The following is a 16,525-nucleotide window of genomic DNA, read 5'->3' as shown; positions in this document are numbered from 1 at the left end:
GTTATTTCCATTTCTAACATGTCAGGTTGAGAATTTTTTCGCATGATGAGATAACAGTTTGTGTTTCCTCCAGTAGACGATAAAGAAAGGCCAAGCGCTGGAGAGGTTTGCAACTCAGCTGTAGCAGCTACAGATTGATAACAATGTATTTGATTATGAGTCATTTGGTTTTTCATGAAGGGGGGAAAAAAAATCCAATGGCTAAAAACAGAGTGGTCAAAATAAAGATTTTCTCCAATAATACTGAATAATAGAGAAGATTTTGATGTGAAAATGAAAAACAGTCATTCCTCTCCCATGACAAGGAAATTTAAGTAGTTGTGATTTCGCCGAGGAGTGTGGGAAGGCCGGCCAATGACCCCGAGAAGTTCCCAAAACTTTTCGATATCACATAGTTTTCGGTTTTGGTTCCGAGCCGCTGCTGCTGTCAGAGTGAAATAGTGATCGCAACTGTCGTGTTTATTTAACCTCTTTACAGTAGGGAAGAAAAAGAAAGTGATAAAAAAAAGGTGTGAGTTTCTGAGAAATTAATAAAAAAAACATGATGACAGGATGCGTAACAGGATTGACTGCAGATGAATGAGAAGAAGAAAAAGAAAAAGAAGAAAAGAGGTGTGAGAGAGCGATAACGACTGAAAAGGAAACAAATATTCTTGACACATTGAAACAAGGAAAAAAGTTTTATATGACAAAAGACACCGGTGATGATGGGAAGATAGCGTCAAAGATAAACAGTGGGGATTACCACAGGTGTGTGTGTGTGTGTGTGTAGGTGTGTGTGTGTGTGTGTCTGCGTGTGTGTGTGTGTGTGTAAGGTCATGAACTCCAGGTGAACTGTCTGAAGCGCAGCAGGTGCAGGAGTCAAACCAAGTTCAAAGAACAAACACAGACACACCTGTTTTTGTATTTCTAAACTTGTGAGGACCAATGACCACACACACACACACATCTGTGGCCTTAATCCTCACAATGACCTTTCTTTATCGTAACCTTCAAACTGCCCTCGACCGTCCATCAAAACGTCCTCACTGTTTAGACAAGTCCTCAAAACGTCCAGAATTTGATTGAAGTCCCCACAAAGATAGAAGTGTAAGAACACACACACACACACACACACACACACACACACACACACACACACACAACTGGACACATGTGCAGAACAGTAGCTTGAACAATGTCTAAAAAAAAATGTTGGGTGAGCGTGTGTGTGTGAGTGTGTGTGAAGTGAGTCCAGGATGAGCTCATCCTTTGATGATGTGAGACCTACGTGACCTGACAGGAGCAGAGGAAGAAACAAAGAGCCCAACAGCGCCACCTAACTCCCACAGGGACACACAGGGTAGAAAGAAACATGCAGGGAAGAAAAAACAAAAACAAAAACAAAACAAGATACAAATACATGTTACTGTGCAGTATTATTCTCATTTATGCTGTATACAATGTTTTTGTAATGTCGTTTTTTTCCCCTTATTATTTTTACGTATAGTTTTATACTGTTTTTTTTTCATATTACCATTACCAACACTTTATAACAACTTTTTAACTCATTGAGTGCCAACCACGTAATTTCTCGTTTTTCGTTCCCATGCGTTGAGTGCCAAAAACGAAATTTTTCGTTTTTTGCTTTTTTTTTAAATTATGAAAATAGACACTTTAATACACATTATATGTAAATTTGGGGACTCTACGACGAGGAGAACTGAAATAGATGACGATCAAAGTCACATGACAGCTCATGATCTGGAAGTTTTTATCATAACTCAGCTTCTGCAAACGGAGTTCTGCATGCAGATGCAGCGCAGCTGCGCCGCAGCTGCTCTGCTCTCACCCGCGAGGCTGCAGCAGCTGGGAGCTGAACCAGGAAGCTCTCAGCCGACTGTCCCGCCCGGTCTTCATCTGGAGCAACACCGTGTCCTCCCCAAAGTCCTCTCGCGGTAAAATCTGATGGTCTCTGGGTCAAAGCTGACCGGCACCACCGACCCGTACCACAGACGGACCGCGACCACCGGCGGGACCGGTGTTCGCGAGCCGCTGTGGCCGGCAGAGCCTCACGTTCCGCGGCGAGAGGCTGTGACACGGCACGGTGCGTCTGTGTTATTGTTGTTTAGTGGCGCCCCCCCCGCCCCCGATGGTGGTTTTGTGAATAGAACAACAATTGTTGTGTATATTTATCTTATACGAGCCCTTTGATCCAGAAATGCGAGTGTCTGAAGAGCGACAGACACAAACAGCGCACCTTTCATAAAAGACGCTCTATCTCCTTTTCTAGAAAAAAAGGAGGGATTTTGGTGAAACCCAGCCATGTTTAGCTTGACTTTTCTCAGGAACGGAGGCACGTAGAAACAAACGGTTTGTGGCCATTTGAAGGATAAAGTTAAACCTTTCAAATGAGCTACAGTATGTGTTGGTGGCAATAATATAGAATACACTATGGCTCTAAAATAAAAAGTCAAATATGGTCTAATTTGCCGGTACACTTGACTAAAACTTTGGAAAGGAGCGCGGCACTCAATGAGTTAATATCAAGCACTAGTTAATTATCAATTATTTATGTACATTTTTGACTGTAAATTCATATTAACTGTGTACATATTGTTTATAATTGACATTTTTTTTTGTTTTTTTTAATACGGGTGTTATATAAATATAATAAAAATGAAAATAATATTTGTGAATTTCCAAAAATCTGACTGACACTAAACACGGTTGTACATATGTTTAAAGGAACAATGACGAGTTTCTCCATCAGCAGAACGAAAATTTCCGCAACAATAAAAAAGTCTCATGTGGATGAATCTACGTTACCACTTGTTAATGGGCCCATTTTCGATAAATATATCGTTTTGTCTCTATCGTTATTTTGTTATTATTAGTGGTGGTGGAAACGCTGGGCGAGCCGACCAGCATTTCCTTACTTTCGGTTTCGTGGACGCTGCCCGGCGGGTCATGAGAATAACGCCGCCGAATCGCCGTTTATGGTTTGGTTTATGGAACTACTAACTCTGGATTAATATGATCATTTCAAATGTGTTTAATGATTGTATTTTCACATTTTATTAAAGGGCATTTCCAGTCGTAATCAATGTTTGCCTCAGATATCAGGTCACCTATGATGATCAGTTCATTTCATACCATCCATACTCCCAACTGCAGCGTGTGGACGTTTATATTAGTTTTTGTTCAAGAATCTATCGTTTTTTCAATGTTCAATAATGGGCTCCGGACTAATTTTAAAATTGTTCTGTGGTCGCAACAAGTAACGTCCTTTTGACCATCATTTAAATTTTAAAATTCGCCTTACAATTAAATTAAACAATAGATTCTTGAACAAGAACGGATATGAACGTCCACACGCTGCAGTTGGGAGTATGGATGGTATGAAATGAACTGATCATATCTGAGGTAAACATTGATTACCACTGGAAATGCCCTTTAACAGTTTTTTATGAATCAAGTATTATACCTTCATGCTGCACTCATACATAGACTGATTTACGCATGTACTAATGGTCAGTAAGTGAGTTGAAAGGTGTTTTATTATAGTCGATACACACTGATCAGTATCAATATAGGAGGAAAGTTGTATAAATGGTCAATTAACAATTTAATAATGTTTATTGGGTCCATATTGTTAAGTTTTTCCAAAATATGATAATAAAACAATTATAAAATTTTACTGAAAACAACTTCAGCTGAGTGACATGAAATAAAAACATTGATTTCTGTGAATGTTGATTGGAATAATAATAAAAAAGAAATAGCCTATCATTAAATAAAGAGTTATTTTTTTCCCCAAATATCAAAACATCATTAACCTTATTAAAAACACATGTTCACAGTTTTTGTTTCATCACGATTGGAACCGAACATGAGTAAATCTGGTGTGTTGTTGTGTTTCACTGCTGATCATGAATTATTGAGTTAGTATCTGGTTCAGACAGGTCTGACATCATCGTATTGATCAACGACCGTGCATATCCACTTACACGTTTATGTGTTCTGTGTTTTTGGTGATTTGTTGTCTTTTTTTTGCCAATTTCAGCAACATTTTGTTAAAATCTCTTCAGATTGTTTTGTTTTTATTCTCTCCGTGACGAAGATCTTCCCACCACCGCCCACACAAACAACCTCTAATGCATTTTACAGTCAAAGGTCTCTGATACCGATCTTATGGCCTCGGCTCAGGATCAATAAACGACACCCTGACAAGCCACTAAAAGAAAAACATGATCTCTGAGTGTGTAACCCCAAACCTTAAGAGTCTGGGGAGTCCAATCAATACACGTGTTTGATCCGGGAAAACCGAGCCTCGCGTCATTTCAGAAAGCGACACATCACCGGGGGAGCGGCGATCAATAAACGTGCAGTAATTGACCCTTCGCGTAAGCCCCGCCCCTTGGTTACTGTTGCTACGGCGGGCAAGCTTTCACTCCCAGCCATGCTCCTGGCAGTATTTGGTATCGATTTCAAAGGAAATATCAGCAAATTTCTGGATAAACTGTTCTGAGATAATAGAGAGAAGAAGTCACAAAGATCATTCATAGTTTTCAGTGACGTGACTCGCGCAGGAGGATAAAACATCTGTTCAACGACACGACTGGACAAGGTACAGAGCAGCAGTAAGGACCAGTCATTTTACCGTCTATCAACCCACCAAGACTTACGTCATCTCACTGGTCATGAAACGTTGTCAAACTGCAAGTTTTTGGGCGATTGTGAACCACATACAGCTTTGGCTGCTGTTTTGTTTTCTCCCACCGCTGTATCAGTCAGTGAAAGCAGTCCCTGCCTGGAGGATCCCTCGCCTAAAAGCCCAGGTAAAAGCCCTAAAAGTACAGCTGTCATTTCGGAGGTGAACATATGGTTTTCCCCATATTTACACTTGCTCAAGTCGAAAAAAAAGTCCGCTCGTATCTGAACATCTCTATATTGCTGCTGCCGCCGCCGCCGTAGTAGCAGCAGCAACAACAACATCCTTCTCTACAAACAAACAACAAACAAATGTTTTTCGTCCTAGTCTCAAAATGTGTCCACAAAAGCAAACGTAATGACTCACTGCGGAAAGCTTGCCAGGCCTATAGTTACGGTTGCTAACGTAGGATTGGACAATAGCCGTTTGTGGGAGGGGTTGGCGAAGGGTCAATTGGAAGAGGCCAACTTGGAGGTGCCAGCAGGGAGACTGCCTTTTCTTTGAGATTTATTTAAGTTGAGAAGATCTGTAGTTTGAAGTTTATGTCATAATTTGGGTATTTATATTTAGTATGTTTAGGTTACTGTTCATAGTCTTTGTTTACGTTATGTTTTGTTGGTATTATGAGTGTGATAGGTTGTCTGCCCCCCCCCCCCACCACCTATTGTCTGTCGGCTAGCCGTTCTCTATATAACCCCTACCTGTAGTGTGTCATTTGTCAGGTCAGTTATGTTGAGTTAAGTTGCTGTTTGTTTAAGTTGCCCTCAGTTTAAGTTATTAGGGCCCTCATTTAGAGATATTATTTTTCCTCATTGTTGTATTTTCATTATTATACTTTTGATATTGTTCTTTTTCTGTACAAAGAGCCTTCAGACTGGAATAATCTTCCTTTAAATTTACGCTCATTGACCTCTTTTCATAGGTTTAAATATTCTGTCTTCTTATTTTGAGTTAAATTGCACATGTTTCAGATGATTTATATCAATATTTTTTTTTCTTTTTTTCTTGTAACACACTGTAATTTTTAATTTGAATATTATGTTATTATTTTACATTTCTCTTAGTTCATTTAGGCTATTGCTATGGCCATTAGCGGCCAGCGAGAGGTTGTGTCCATTTTTGTACTCATTTCTTTTATGTCTGTTGTCTTTGTTGTTGTATGTTTGTAGATTGTTGATTGTGTCTTGTCTCTTTTTGGTTTGTAATGTATATTAGGACCCCCTCGAAAACGAGAGGATTCCTCTCAAGGGGTTTATCCTATATAATAAAAAAAATTCTGAATGAATAAATTGAGTTTGTTAATAAATGAACATCTTTTGGACATTTACACCTTGAGTTCTCTGGTCTTTGCTGTTTGGTCCAATGACAATGTGTACTGTTGCTACATCAGATAAGAAGAATAAAAAACAGTTTTCACAGAAGGAAGATAGTACTAGATAAAGTGGAAAACAGAAAAGTAACCGGAGGGGGAAAAAAAAAATGGGCGGAAGAGATAGAACAGAAAACGATAAAACTGAAGAGAAGAGTGGAGAGCGAGAGAGAGAGAGAGAAGGAGGGAGGAAAAAGAGTGGGCGGTGGATAAAGTATGAGAGGTTTCTGGCGTCCGTCAGGTGGTGACTGTGATTGATCTGAACGTGGTTAAATATCCAGTGATCTCCATGGAGTCCTGCCACTGTGTGAGGAGAAGGTGGCCACTTGGCTACGGACGGCGGTTCAAACGTTCACGTTTCAGGTTTTAATCAGGCTCGGATTGCAGGATCGTTTTCTTTTTTCTTTTCTTTTTTTCTCTCTCTCTCTCTCTTTTCAAATCACAAACACACACACAGCTAGACGGCTATGAAACAGCTGCGCATCATGTGTAATACAGAATTATTGGGATCATCCCTTTCTTGCAGCAACTACACGACGGTTCATCTGTCTCCGCTGCGTCCGACTGTTACGGCTCGACCGGCTTCTCGTAAACGTCACATTTGATCGCTCTCCTGTTTTTCTCCTGAAAAGTTGTCAAAATAAAATAAAATAAAATAAAATACAAAAAAAAAACTGCCGCTTGACCGAAGCATCTGTAACCTGATCGCACCTCAGTGTAGCCAAACACCTGTCTCCACATCTGTATGATCGCTCACTGCGCTTTCATACATGGTCAACACCAGTTTATTTAAAGCGACAGTGCAGGTTTTTTACTTTTCATAAATCCAACTCACACTGTCCAGACTGTTCACAGCTGTTAATAAAGGTTAGTTTGAAAGCTTATGGCAGGTTTGTTTACATTTTCTCGTCATCTTCACCTTGTCCACAATGTCTGGTTGCATGCCCTAATGCTTGCTCTACTTTGTGTTGACCTGATTTACTGCTATGTATGTGTGCCAGTGCTTGCTTGAATGTTTGTTTTATGTTGTGTTACCTTATTGCTGCTTGATTACTGTGTTGATTGTCTGTTTGTCCTTTTGGAAACATGTCCTCATGCATCTACTGTGCTCTTCTTCTGCTACGTGCTTTTACGTGCTATACACCCTCATGTTATGTCTCTATTTGCTGTATGTCTATGTGTTTTACATACTGTATAACCATTTTAGTGATATATGCGCTTTGAGGTACTATTATTTTAGTGATATACCATGTAATCTGTATACAGTATGTAGGCTAATACATGTAATGTTGTATTGTTTTGTTGTTTTGCCACAGGCTGGCTGTTAACCCCTGGGGTTAACCAAGCTACCAAGCTAATACTGGCACATTTACAGTATAATGTAAATTAACAGTAGTATATATACTGCATGAGTTAGAGTCGATGCAGCTCAGGGTGGAGTGACGTTGTTGCTACATCTCTACATCTCTTGTATTGAAGCCCCGACATGAGAAATTGTTCCGCCGGGACACAGGAGGAGCAGTGAACTGAGACACTGGGAGCTTCCGCTACAAACAAGCTTAAAATATAGACTTATTTAATTTTTTTCTGAACAATTTCTCATGTCGGGGCTTCAATACAAGAGGGACATTACAGACGAGCAGTATGGAGGTATTTGGATGTTTTTTGGTGTGTCTTTTTGGACGAAGAAAAGTGGTATCCATTCACAACCATTATATGGACAAATGCTGCTGCGCGGAGCCCCGCTGTAACTCAGAGAAGGAACGGAGGACTCTGAAACTTCTCACAGCTCTTAGTCGACATGAGGGTGAGTAGATAATGAAATTTGAATTTTTTTTAATAAGAGATTGGTGTAATATTTGTACATCAGCTACAGCAGCAGAAATACAAAAGGAAACAGCTGTTTTCACGTGAACAGCTGAAAATATTCTACATTGAAAATAGATCGTAGATTGTTAGTTAACCGAGCTAATGTACCGACTACCTCATACAACCACATGAACAACAAAACTCCATGGAAGATGCTGGATCTTCCTGCTTCATCGTCACGTTTTCATTTTTTTTTTTTCAGCAACAGGTTGAGTTTGGTGTAAATAAACGTGATTTATTTACTTAAAGGAGTCAGATGTCACGGTCGGGTTTTAACCTCCTCACTTTTCCAGTGTCAAGACTGAAGACACGAACCCCCCCCAGTGTGAAGAACAAGAACAATATGATTCATATTATTGTATTTACACAAGAGGGTTGTGACCTTTGTGTTGGAAATAGGTGGAAAGACAGAAAGGAGAAGAGAAGGGAAGAGAAGAGAAGAGAAGAGGAGGGAGAGAGGGAGGGAGGATATTAAAAAAAGTTGGAGAAGAAAGAGTAAAATGATTGGAAATGACTTAAAGGGGGAGAGGGGAAAAAAAAACTGTGGAGAAACGGTTGAACAAGAGAGAAAAGAGGAGGATGGAGAGAGATAAAGAGAAGGAACAAGAGGAACAGGGAAAGATATGATGAAAGAGAAGAGAAGAGAAGCAGGAGGAGGAGGAGGAGGAGGAGGAGGAGGTGTGGATCAGATCAGTGTCTTGGCCGTTCACTATCAGACCATTAACATCTAAATTGTTGAGGAAAACTCCATTTCTTTATCAGTGCCATCAAACACACACACACACACACACACACACACACACACACACACACACACACACACACACACACACACACACACACACACAAAGACACACACACACACACACTATTTTGACTCCACTTGCCCTCCAGTTCTTGGGCTCTTATCTGCTCTTATGAAGGAACAATGGCTTCTTTCAGTCGTCTGCCCTCCCTCTCCGTCCAACTCTCTCTCTCTCTCTCCCTCTCTCTCTTTCTCCTTCTCCCCTCGTCTTCCTCTCTCTCTCTCACTCTCTCTCTCCCGACTCTCTCCATCCTCGGAATGCAGATTTCCGACCACAGGGTTTGAAGTCAGGCTGGAGGGGAGCTAATTATTATGGAAAAGAGAACAAGACACGGAGAAAGAGAAGAGAGAGAGAGAGAGAGAGAAAGAGAGGGGGAGAAGAGATAGAGAGAACGAGGCCGACAGATGCAGAGAGGTGGAGGACGAGGAGGAGAAGAGCAGCAGCCCTGTTGTTCATTAGCAAGAAGAAAAAACAACAAAAAAAGAAAAAACACAAAGAGGCAAACACACAGAGAGAGAGAGAGAGAGAGAAGTGAGGAGTTCATTTCCCATAATTTACATCACGGCCTTTAAAAAAGGGGGCTGGTGAGCAGCTGGGGCAGAACGTATCCCAGCATGCACTGAGGGGTGAGTTGCCGTGGAGACGTATTGGATTTTGACCTACTACCGGTAGCTATACCTGAGATGATGAAGAGCGGACGTCCACAACTCATCGTTTGGTTGGAGGTTGAAAAGGAGCGAGCGAGGAGGTGGTGAGGCGTTCAGGTGTCTGTAAATTTCCTTCAGGTTAAAGGGATAGTTCACCCAAAATTCAAATTTCACTCATTATCTACTCACCCTCATGTCGACTAAGAGCTGTGAGAAGTTTCAGAGTCCTCTGTGCCTTCTCTTCGCAGCAGTATTTGTCCATATAATGGTTGTGAATGGATACCACTTTTCTTTGTCCAAAAAGACACACCAAAAAACATCCAAATACCTCCATACTGCTCGTCTGTAATGTCCCTCTTGTATTGAAGCCCCAACATGAGAAATTGTTCCAAAAAAAATTAAATAAGTCTATATTTTAAGCTTGTTTGTAGCGGAAGCTCCCAGTGTCTCGGTTCACTGCTCTTCCAGTGTCAGTGCAACTGGCGGAACAATTTCTCATGTCGGGGCTTCAATACAAGAGGGACATTACAGACGAGCACTATGGAGGTATTGGGATGGACCGCGGACCCCCCTGTAACTCAGAGAAGGCACGAAGGCACGGAGTCACAGCCCTTAGTCGACATGAGGGTGAGTACATAATGAGTGAAATTTTAATTTTGGGTGAACTATCCCTTTAATCTGACCAACACTTTGCACACAATCGAAAAAGAAAACTCTCCGTCTCAAAAATGTTCCCAAATTTCAATGAATGCAACAAAAGCATTTTTTTGGGGGTGTCCAAATTTTTCTTGATCCAAGCAGCAAAAGTGTCTTCGACCTACTGTGTTTATGTTATAGAAAGGTACGTATAATGAACATATAATGCATTATAAAAAGGTTTGTGATAATAATCATGGTTAAAATAACTTGTAAAACTCATAACATATTAGATGTATGAGTTTTACCCTTAAAACTCTCTGAAAAGCTCTTAAAGGGGAACTATGCGCCAGTAGTGTGTGTAGTTGCTATGGTAACCGGGCGTCACCTCCGGTCTGTTTATTATTGTCCCTGCCCCGTTCTCAGTAAACGGCTGCTGCCGAACGTTACCTGCTGCGTTGTGTGATTCATGTGTCGTCCTCCTTTACTGGCGATGCAAGTCTGGTCTCTACTCCTCTGTGTCTCTAATCAATCCATGGAGCGGTGGATAAGGTTATTTATCATCTACCATGTTACCATGTGTATATCTGTGTAGTCTTATCTGTCATAAACAAGAGAGTACGGGTTACGGGGCGCGTTACGTTTGTGTGGCGGTGTCGCCATGGAGACGAGAGCTGGGACACCGGGTCGGAGGCTCTGATCTTACCAGGTTGGTTTTCAGCCAAGAGACGCTCCATTCTCCCTGGAGCTAGTTACAAGTCATTGATTTAACCCTCCTGTTGTCCTCCTGGGTCAAAGAAGGAAGGAAGGGAGGAAGGAAGGAAGGAAGGACGAAGGGAAAGAAGGAAGGAAGGAAGGAAGGAAGGAAGGAAGGAAGGAAGGAAGGAAGGAAGGAAGGAAGGAAGGAAGGAAGGAAGGAACGAAGGAAGGAAGTTTTTTACATCTCTTTTTGATGTAAGGTACTTCGGACCCCAGGAAGACTAGCTTGTGCCATTGGCATCAGCTAATGGGGATCCTTTTAAATAAATAAATAAATAAGGAAGGAAGGACTAAGGGAAAGAAGAAAGGAAGGAAGGCAGGAAGCACGAAGGAAGGAAGGAAGGAAGGAAGGGAAAAAGGATTGTGGAAAGAAGGAAGGGAAAAGGGATGGAGGGAGGCAACAGATTGGGCCAATTAGATCAAAGGAGGAAGGAAGAAGTAAGGACGAAGGGAATGGAAGAAGGAAGGACGGAAGGAAGAAAGGGAAAAAGGAAGGAAAGAAGGTCAAGGAAGGTAGCAGAAGGATGGGCGAAGGGAAGGAAGGAAAGAAGAAAGGAAGGAATGGAAAAATGACTATGAAAAGAAGGAAGGAAGGATGGAGGAAGGGAACAGACTGGGTCAATTTGACCTAGAAGGACAACAGGAGGGTTAACCAGCACTAGGACTCTGGAGCTGGGAGCTAATGCCTAATGTTCATCTGTATGACTGCATGCAATTTCATCAAGTGTCCAGAACCAAAACCAGTCGAGTTGTTTGAGGAGGGAGAAAGTGTCTTTGATGTTAAACCGACCCGTCCCTCCTCCTTTCCACCTGGAGAGCTGCTGGTTGTCAGGTAAACAAACATCACTGGTCGTTTGAAGCTTCTTCAACGTGCTCACCCAGTGCTGCCATCTTCCTGGTATGCTTTATTTCTCAAATGATCACAAAAATGCATCTGTCACAGATAAAAGTTTAGAGCTTTAAAAAAAAAAAGTGTAATTTTTGGGTAAAACTCAAACGCAGCTTTAAATAAATCAAGGAGAGAAAAGACAGATGTGTGGAGAGAGAGAGAGAGAGAGAGACAGATGTGATGGTCTGATCATGGTCCCTTCAGGAGAGTTAGAAACTCTCTGCAGGAAACACTGGACATATAAAAACATATATGTATTTATATAAAAATGGATGGATTTGTGCCGCGGTCCATTCGCGGTCCAACAAACTGTGTCAATGAGACGAGGAGAGAAAATACCCCGTCCATTAACTTTATCTGATCTTGAAACAAATCAAACCCCCGACCGCACAAATGTGAGAGATTGTCGTCCGCTGACGTCTGAAGAGTTCATTTACAAACCCTGGTGTTTCCCATATGGACGCTAATATCCCGGCGGGCGGCCCGCCCAGGTAAATCCACATGGGCCAAGTCCACTTCTTTAAAAAATTCATCCCGGGGCCTCTGATGCACACGGAGCTGGACGACTCTTCCTCCATGTAGATTTCAGTGGAGTCGAGATCTTTAACGCTGCCAAGTGCTGAAAGCTTGTCACTGAGCTACATGCTCATGATTTACCTCGGAGCGTCGGAGCCAACACAAACTGGACGGAGAGACAGTTTGAATCGTAGCCTCGGTAATGAGAAGGAAGTAGTTAGCTAATGTTGTTGCACTGCCATTAGTTAATAGAACTATTATAGTAGAGGCTGAAGCTCCAGCTCCAGGGGCTGAAGTGGACGACCACGATGATTGGACCGATGTCCTGACTTTGACGGGAAAACACTGATAACATCTGGATATATGTCTGTGTAGGCTGTGACAGCAGCAGCTGGTTGTGTTAGCTTAGCATCACCACTGGAAACAAGGGGGAAAGTATCCTGACTCCGTCCAAAGACCATAAAATGTTGTGGTTGTACTGCAGAAATACATCCCATAGTCTGAGGGCTATGATCAGAAAAATGTTGGTTGTAACTTGACGTTTAAGGGTCTGTTCAGACCTGTGGCTCGTTTGCCTTGTTTAGATTCAGCGGCTAAACCGATGCAATTGTTGCATTTTCCCTTTGGATTGTTTGGGTTCACATGGTCACAACAGTCCAGAGTAAATGCCGCTGGTCTCTCATTGGTCAGAAATCTTACCTGAAAGGCGGAGGAGGTTACCTGGGATGTGGAATATATGGAACATGGAATAGAGGTCTTTACGGGTCTGAAAATTTAAATCCAACCTGGTCTGAACCGTGGTTGAAGCCCGGCCCCAACCCAATCCGAGTCATTTGTGTATATTTTCGGCCCAAACCTGAACCCAACACCCACTCCCCTTAAAAAAAAGGAAGCCAACCCATCCTTGGTATATAATCTTGGGACGAACCAACACACCTGGACGTTGAGAGCCATTAAACATCAGCACATCAGCACCGTGTTGTGGGTTGTGTTGGTTGCTGAGGTGATTACATTCTCACTGCAATGCAGACAAGTCTAGACCAGACCATCCCTTCTAAGCAATCTCGGTCTGCTTGTTTTATTCCGCATCCGAGACAATTGCTGTGTTCACATATGACCAAATGAACCGATCTTTGGGGTTAATCGCTTCCTGTTTCGGAACAACTGCTCCAAACAAGCCGGGTCTGAATACACCCTAAGATTTGAGACTGAAATCGACCTTTTTCGTGCAACTCTTTGCAAGATAGAGACCGAACAGATCTATGATTTCTGTTCTCTTTGCTATTAACCCCATCAACACCCACTGGACCCGTCAGATCAAACTCTGGGTTCATTCACTGACGACAAACTTCACCTGAACCCCGGTGATCAAACGTGTTACTGGTCAGGAAGTGCGACTGCTACGTTGCTTTGATATGTAAAAGTACGGTGGCCCTGGGAGCTCAATCATTTGCATGAGTTGTGACTCTGTGTTGACTTGTAATTCTGATTTCACAACTACTTTTGCTTCTTGGCATCTCTTTTCTCGAGCTGCATTGTGTTGAGCCGTCAGGGCCAACATAGTTAAGACTCCGACCACGACATACTTAACATAATATGTTCTATATTTGAGGTTTTCTACAGTGTTATGTGTTTGTTCCTTTTAGGGAAACACAGTAAAAAAAACACATTAAAACCAAATTATTTTTCCAAAACATTCAGTTAATGTCTTGAACGCTGTCCAGGGTGCTGAAGCTGAGGTTGCCCCGGGCGATCGCTCAGGCTCTGATGAGTTTGCCGCTGAGTCATGGCAACGGTTTCATCTAATCGAGTTACTTAAACCTCAAGTTATGTAGTTAATTCAGTTTTTTACCTCCGCCTCCTGTGTTTTATATTGATCATTGATCCGATCACGTCGAGTCTTCTGTCCAGTTTGATCCAGTTAAACAACTGAAGGTCACATGATTAGAGTCTATTAACACCTATACTGTGCAGGATGGAAAACAGCAGCCCAGTTTAAATCAGGTCGAACTGAGTTCACAGGTTTCATGACGATGAGAGCAGTCAATCAACCTCGTCGCGCCGCGCTGAGGCCGAGCGTGCGTCACTGTTTAAGGTTGAAATGTTTCCATTTCCATCGCTGTCACTTCGTTTGGCAACGTATAAAAAGAAACAGTCAGCCGGAGAATGTGGAGCTTTGACGGAGTGAGTGAGGCTGTGGCTATTTCCTGGGAACCGGCACAGACCATCATCTGATTTGTGTGTCCTTAAAGAAACCATCCGGCCTCTCTACGATTGCAGGTGAGCTCCGGATTAAAGCTGCTGCTGTTGTTGTGTAACACTGTGGTTTGCTCTGCCATCAGCGAAATAAGTGAGAGCTCTGAGGAAGTAAACAAATAAATAATAGAAAGAGAAGACTCAGAAAACGCCACGTTACAACTCGGCTTTTTGGAAATCTGCTGCTGAGCTTTTAAATCTCGTGGATTCTTATTCCTACTGTCATTAAATCCCAGGAAAAATTCCTGCCACCCCCCCCTACCCCCCCCTTACCCCCTCTTCTGACTTAAAAAATGTTAAATCCTCGATCTTCTCTGTGTATTGTTGGAGTGGAAAGTAATGGGGTAAAATATTATTGTTGTCATATTGTTGGCCGGGGCGGCAGAGCGGGCACGACGCTGTTGGTCCGAGTCCCAGAGCGCTGATGCCACGAGAGACTGGAGGAGGCTTAAGATGCTGGAAAGCTGGCGAATGACGAACACACACACACACACACACACACTGTATATCAAACTTCCAAATATATATGTAAATACACAGAAAGTCAGATTGATGCTATGCAGAAAAACATAAATATAACATATGTTTGGACTAAAGCTTCTACACACACACACACACACACAGCACTCATCACTTATCGACCAGTTATGCAAATTGGCGACATGGCAGCAAGGGAAGCTGCTCCGTGATTGGTCCGCTCGCTCAGCTGGAGGCCAGCAATAAGTCAGACAGAAAGAGAGAGAGAGAGAGAGAGAGAGGTGAAGCAAAATGAAGAATGCAGGGTACAAAAAAGAAGAAGGGGGGATCAGAGGAGCAGAAGAAAAAGAGAGGGAAGAAGATTCAAGAAAAGATAAAAAAATATAAGAAGAGAAATAAAAGAGGAGAATTGATTATGTGATTTACCTGATGTGACTTCTGCTAGAGACCTCAGGAAGTTAAAGAAAGAAAGAAAGAAAGAAAGAAAGAAAGAAAGAAAGAGAGAAAGTCAGAAAGTAAGAAAGACAGAATGACAGAAAGAAAGAAAGACAGAAAGATAGAAAGTAAGAAAGACAGAAAGAAAGAAAGAAAGAAAGAAAGAAAGAGGCTCAGCTCTGCTTTGGTTTCTGCTTTTGCAATATAAGAAGAGAAATAAAAGAGGAGAGTTGATTATGTGATTTACCTGATGTGACTTCTGCTAGAGACCTCAGGGAGTTAAAGATAGAAAGAAAGAGAGAAAGACAGACAGAAAGAAAGACAAAGAAAGAAAGACAGAAAGAAAGAAAGAAAGACAGACAGAAAGAAAGACAGTAAGAAAGACAAAGAAAGAAAGACAGACAGAAAGAAAGACAGTAAGAAAGACAGAAAGAAAGAAAGACAGAAAGAAAGAAAGAAAGAAAGAAAGACAGTAAGAAAGACAGTAAGAAAGACAGAAAGACAGTAAGAAAGACAGAAAGACAGACAGACAGACAGACAGTAAGAAAGACAGAAAGAAAGACAGACAGACAGAAAGAAAGACAGTAAGAAAGACAGAAAGACAGAAAGAAAGACAGACAGACAGACAGAAAGAAAGACAGAAATAAAGAAAGAAAAACAGAAAGAAAGTATGACAGAAAGAAAGAAAGACAGACAAGACAGAAAGAAAGAAAGACAGTAAGAAAGACAGAAAGACAGACAGACAGACAGACAGAAAGAAAGAAAGAAAGAAAGAAAGAAAGACAGTAAGAAAGACAGAAAGACAGGCAGACAGACAGTAAGAAAGACAGAAAGACAGACAGTAAGAAAGACAGAAAGAAAGAAAGACAGTAAGAAGGACAGAAAGAAAGACAGTAAGAAAGACAGAAAGAAAGGCAGAAAGAAAGAAAGAAAGACAGACAGACAGACAGAAAGAAAGACAGAAATAAAGAAAGAAAGTATGACAGAAAGAAAGAAAGACAGAAAGAAAGACAGACAGAAAGAAAGACAGAAAGACAGACAGACAGAAAGAAAGAAAAACAGACAGAAATAAAGACAGAAAGAACGAAAGAAAGAAAGACAGTAAGAAAGACAGACAGAGAGAAATAAAGAAAGAAAGACAGAAAAAAATAAATATAGAAAGAAAGACAGACA

This window comes from Trachurus japonicus, chromosome 18, assembly GCF_045865225.1.
Source record: "Trachurus japonicus isolate A0001 chromosome 18, Traja_1.0".
Classification (NCBI taxonomy): domain Eukaryota; kingdom Metazoa; phylum Chordata; class Actinopteri; order Carangiformes; family Carangidae; genus Trachurus; species Trachurus japonicus.
This window is presented reverse-complemented; position numbering follows the sequence as displayed.